Below are 6000 nucleotides of genomic sequence, written 5' to 3'. Positions count from 1 at the left end.
AGCGGCACGGAATGCAGGATGAGGCCTCTTGGAGGGACCCAAGCTGATGGGTTTGCTTTGCACGGGGAGCACGGCTGGCCCCAGACGCTGTGTGGGAGCTGAAGCAGAGGGAACCCCGCTGCTGGGGGGGACCAGGAAACGCCGCTCAGCTCAGGGACAGACCAGGCTCGATGGCCTCTGTGGTTCTTGCAGTGACATCAAGTGCCTTCAATAGTTTTATTATATATTACATGGCTGCTTATCTATTATTCTTGTGATGGAGCCAGAGATTAGCTGCAGGCAGGTGGGCAGAGAGATTCTTCCAGGCTGATTCACAAGCCGTTTCTCCATCCCTCCCCTCCGGCCGTGTTCCCAAGCATTGAAGTTTCAGCCGTGGCGAAAGGCACCGGAATCGGAGCCGGTGGGTTGACAGGGAGGACAAGGAAAAAAGCCTTGAAAACTGCGCACACCGGGCAGAAAAGCCAGACTTTATTTCCCCTCTTTTGTTGTTCCTCAGGTGTTGCAACGTCTTCTTTTCCTGGTTTGCATATGCAAGCAGAGCTGTGCCGAGCGCTGATTGCGAAAGGCGGCGGCGAGAGCACGGCACGGCCGGTGACGCCGGGCGGCCGCAGCCACCAAACCTGCTTTGGGGAGGAAAGCAGAGACCTCATTTTGGGGCCTTTTGGCTGTTTTTGTAGCTCCGTGTCGTGCTGCCCAGCTCTCCCCGAGCACAGCAAAGCAAATGTTTTTCCCTTTAATCTCTTATTGGTAGTAGCGGAGATTTCAATACACAAAAGAGGAGCAGGGGAAGCTTTTCCACACCCAGATGTGAGTTGGGCGACGGGTGCCCAGACAGACCGGGATGACCCAGCTCCAGGATGCTCTGGAGCAGGGACCTGGCACCGGGCGCTGCCAGCATGTCACCTCTGCCTGCTGACCCCCTGCTCTCGCCCGGTGTCCCCAATCGCGCTCCTCCACTTTGCTCCCGGCTCCTTTGGGTGCACAGTTCTGATGTTTGCTCTGGTAACCAGTAGCTGATTAAACCTAATAAACGAGGGAGACCTGCGGGCGATGTCCCAGCGAGGAGGTGCAAATCCAGCTCGTGCAACCCGTGCAAACAGCAACCTGCATGGCCAAGTTTCCCCCGAGCCGGCAGCCCGGCCGCGGGGCAGCAGCCTGGAGCTGCCGCAGGAAGGTGCGGGATGGCCGCAGCGATTCCCGGCGTGGCTCGGGTCTGCACGGGTGTAGAGTTTGTGTGTGGCTTTACTCTGTATCTGATGTTTCCGTGCAGGGAGGGCTGCAGCCTGGGCTCCAGGGCTGTGCTGGGATGCTCCTGCCCCTGGTTCCTGCGTGCAGGTGCTAGGGTGGAACACGGGAGCAGGCTTGGGTGCTGTGCACCAGCCCCGGTGCGGTGTCCACTGCTCCCGGCTTCCTGCAGCGGCTCTGGCCCGAACCCAGCATCATGGGTCAAAAACACGTACGAGTCGGGGGGGGAGCTGCACCCCAACCTGCTGGAGCCTTGCACCGGGCTTCGAGGGCTGCAGGACCAGGCCAGTTGCTGCGGGGAAGCAGTGCTGGATCGTGCATGTGGTGCCTTGCCCGAAGCAGAGGGGAGATGCCCTGAGCGGTGCTGGGGGGCTCTGCTGTGGCTGCTGCAAGCTGGGGCACTGGGGGGGGGAGTGAGTGGCTGGGACCCCCCTCCTGGCTGTGCCACATCCCCATCCCGTGCACCTACCCCATGGCAAAGCCCAGCCGGGGCTCATGGCTTCCCCATCACAGCCGCTCGCTCCCCGTGTCCCCCCCAGCCCACGTCGTCCCCCCCCGCCACGTTGTCCGGGCCCGGCTGTGTTTACCAAAACAGGGGAGAAAAGCTCCCCTCGTACGTCTGGAGCCCTAATCTGGGGGGAACGCTTTCCCCACCGATAAGATAACATTGAGGCATTTCAAAAGGGAGGCAGAAATTCCTGGTGCTGCCGATAGCGCGGCGAAGCCCTTTGCCAACGCGCCGGGCGGGCCGGGGAAGCCGTAACGCAGGGGTCTCCTTCCTATGGGGTTTTATTTTCCTCCTGGCAAACAGTTCTGCTGGACGGCTTATCGGCTGCGCCGTGCCACTGCCGTGCGCTGGCCCCGGGGTCAGGGCGGCCGAGGGATGCTGGCTCGGCCGCGGCGCTTTCCGTGGGCTGGGGATGCGAAGCCCAGGCGCGACGGCCGCTCGGCTGCCGGGACGTGGTGACGTGGGTCCGACCTGGGTTGCACCGCGGGCGTTTGTGGCCGGGCTTCTGTCTGACGTGGGTTTTTAGGGCATGGGGGAGTTTGGTTTCAGCAGTGCTACGTGCACGGGAGAACCGCCTGAACCGCCTTGCGTTCTTCATGTGTTAAAAAAAGACAATAAATACCAACTTGGTGTCTGTCTCGGTCAAAACAGCTTTTTCCTGCTTATGCCGGTGAAGACAACCCAGGCCCGGAGCACTGCACGTTCCGGCCGTGCCCCCGGACACCCCGTCCTGCCCGCAGGCAGCGGCAGCGGCAGCGGCACGGACCCCTGGGGCGAGGGCTGGTTTGGTCGGTGCGAGGGGCTCCATTTGTCCCTGACGGGCTCTGAGCATCCTCCCTCGCAGTCTCCATCGCAAACCTCTCGTGGCCACAGCACTTGCGTAGGGGGGTGCTCCCGGTGTGTCCGTTGGGGATGCTCCCAGGCTGTCAGACGGGGACGCTCCCGGGGTGTCGGATAGGGATGCTCCTGGGGTGTTGGTTGGGGGTGCTCCTGGCCCCAGCATGGCCCCCCCTGCGCTGCGGGCGCGATGTCGTGCTGCAGGGTCTGGCCAAGGGACTCTTGTGCACCCAGCAGGTCTCTGTGCTGTGGGGTGCAGCTCCAGGAGGAGCCTTCAGTCTCGCCCGCCGCGTTGTACCCGTCTCTTGGGTGGGTGTCCCTTGGTGGGGGTGGGAAGGGGTTAACGGTGCCCAGATCTGCCCCGCTCCCCTCCCAGGGCCCACTGGGGGCTGAGCCCGGTGCCTCGACGAACCGCTCAAGGGTTAACCCTGGCTTGGGCTATTCAAACACCTCCAGCTGAGGTAAGCACCCAGCTTGTTTGTTCAGGTAAATAAGGAAGGGATTGGATATAATGGGCAAAGGAGGCATTTGCTGAGCACCTTGCACTCGGCTGGGCTGCCGGCTTCCCCCTCGCATACCTCAGCACACCCGCTGCCTGGCTTCATCCCTCCGCCGCCCTCGGAGCTGCTCGGGGTGCCCGGTCCTCGTCCCTGTCCCCGTCCTGCTGGTACCCGCTGAGAGCCGATGTGGCTCAGCCCGCTGTGGGGCCGGCGTTGAGCCAGGCAGGGTGCTGCTGGCCACCCACCCTGCCGGTGCCGGGGCACCCCGCTTCGGGCCATGCCCGCCCCGGCTGCCGTGCCGAGCACCGCGGGGACGGCTCTTCCCACCCGACGCCGGGACCCATGCGGCTTCTGAGCCGCCCGTGCACCCTCGAGGTAAGAACCACGTTGCTGCCGCGACCCTCCCCGGCTGCACGATGCTCCACCAGCACCCACCCTCCCTCGCTCCGAGGGCTCCTACAGCCCCCTCGGTACCAGTCTGGGGCAGACACGGTGCCGTGCCCTGTGAGCATCCCATTCCACGGCTCCTCGCACCTCCAGGTGCTGTTAGGGCTAAACGGGGATGGGTTGTCCCCCAGCGTGAGGTTCTTGGCTCTTCTGGGGATGGTGTCACTCAAAATAAAATGGGATTTGACAACTTCGTGCCTTTGCAACCCCCTCCTGCTCAGGTGAGGAGGGTGGGAAGGCAGCCAGGGCTCCTGGGGCCGGCTCCTCCCAAGCCCACCCAGCACCAGGAGCACAATGAGGGTCCTGTGTGCCAGCGAGCGGCAGGGGACGAGGAGCTTTGTGGCACTGTGTGACCGACAAGCAACTGGGATCCTTCACAGAGCATCCCAGGTGCTGGGCGGCCGTCGAGGAGCTGCCAGCTCAAGGGTGTCCCTATAAAGCACCTGGAGTCCCTTTACCAGCTCTGCACCGTCTCAGTGCTGCTCTGCTTTTCTGATGGGTGTTTGTTTTTTTGTCAGTGCTGAAGGCACGTTGGCTCTAGGTTTGATTTTTATGGTTCTGCTCGGTTAGTGAAACACAAACGCCGCTCGGCTGCCAAATCCCCCACAATACGGGCTTTCTCATGGGCAGGGAGCTCGCGGGGGAGGAAGGTGCTGCTATAAATAGGGGCTCCCTGGCCCTGCATGGGGAACACCAAGCTCTGCTGCTCACCTGGGGGACACCGAGCACCAGGGCTTTGCTCAGGGCACCGGCGGGTTGTGCCCGTCCTCCCCCCCCGCTGCTGTTTGCCTCCCTGCGTTGATGGAGAGGGCAGCCTGACCCAGGGCGTGGGGACCCGTGGGGACGCCCGGTCCACATGCCAGCACCCATGCAGGTAACAGCAGGAGGAGTCAGGGGGGGCCTTAGTGGTGTTGGAGAAGGCTGGAGGGGAACGGGGGGCCCGGGACCCCTGGGATGGGCTGCATCCCATCCAACATCAGCCCTGGGCTTGCCCTGGCCCAGTCACCATGCAGGTACCAGAGCCAGACCCCTGAGTGTCGTCCCCTGCCCCGGCTGCAGGGACTGATTTTGGGCAGTCCTTCCTTCCTCCACCCAGCGATAAATGGGGTGCGTGGCACAGGCGGGCAGGGTTCGGCAGCCGGGAGGGACGTGGCACAGCTGGCACGGCGAGGCTGGTGGGGTGGGTGGGACGCTGGCGCTGGCAGGACACCAAATTGTCACAGCCCCTGAGCACCCGGGTGTCTGCTGCAGCCCCGGCTCAGGGGGGTCTCTTTGCCTGCGTAATCTGGGCCCCGTAAAGCGGCTCGTGTCTCCTCCTGGCCGGCAGCCATCCGGCAGAGCCACGGGGCTCCATCGCCTCTCCGTGCCCCGGTGCGGTTGGCCGCAGGGTGTGCATCGCAGCATGGGCTCCTCCTCGGGGATGGGGCTGGAGATGGAGAAGAGCTGAGCCCAGGGAGATGGCTGGGGAAAGAGATGTGGAGTCAGACCAGACAACAGGGAGAAAACATCCAAATCCCAGCCCCAGCAGAGAGAGGATTCCTGGGTCCATGGGGTCCCCGTCCTCTCTTAGTCCGCGGTCCCAGCTTGCTGTGCTGGGGCATGTGGGGTGGGCAAAGCTGAAAGGATCAGTTAAAGACAAATCCCACTGCCCAGGGGGCTGTTCCGGGCGTCTGGGACAGCTCGGGATCCCGCACGTCTCCAGTGCCTCCCCAGACAGCACAACATGTCCTCATCCCTGTCCCTGTCTCCATCCCTGTCCCCAGCCCCAGCCTGGGGGCTGGAGGTGACCCTGACCCTGGTGACCTGGCCCACCACTCTGGCTGCCTGGAAAGGGCTTTCGGAAGCACCCAGGGATCTGGGAGACGTCGTGGGTGCCGGGGGCAGCACCTCCTCCCGCAGTGGGCCAACCTCCGCCGCTCCCACAGGGCTTCCCGAGCTGTGCTCCAGCACAACCTGTTTAACCGCAGATTTAATTTTAATTAACGGACCCATTGTTTGAGGGTGGTGGTTGGGTGGATTGCTTAGTTATTTGTTTTATTTCTTGCTCCCAAGGGCTGATCCCAGCTCTGCCCCATCCCCAGTGCCGATGTCGCTGCCCCAAGCGATGATGGGTCGTGTTTGCCAGGAGAGCTCAGGGCGATGCAGGAGGTCCTTGTCCCCATCCCCTTCCCCCCGGGCCATGGCATCCACTGCTTCCCTGGGCTGCGGATGGGGCTGAGTCGCTGTGACCCCGTGGCGCTGAGCTGTGACCCAGCACCACCCAGAGCCCTGGCTGTCCCCACGCCATGGGACCCCTGTCCCAGCCCCACCGCCCGGGGCTTTTTGCTCGAAGGGAACGTCTGAGATCGTTTTCGCAGCCGCTGCCTTGTCCTCCTTGCCCTGCTCCGCTCTGCCGTGGGGATCGAGCCCTCGTGCCGGCAGCTCAGCGCTTTGCCGCAGCATCCCCGGGGTGCTGGTGAGAGC

Source organism: Opisthocomus hoazin, chromosome 25, assembly GCF_030867145.1.
Source record: "Opisthocomus hoazin isolate bOpiHoa1 chromosome 25, bOpiHoa1.hap1, whole genome shotgun sequence".
Classification (NCBI taxonomy): Eukaryota; Metazoa; Chordata; class Aves; order Opisthocomiformes; family Opisthocomidae; genus Opisthocomus; species Opisthocomus hoazin.
Note: the sequence above shows the minus strand (reverse complement) of the source record.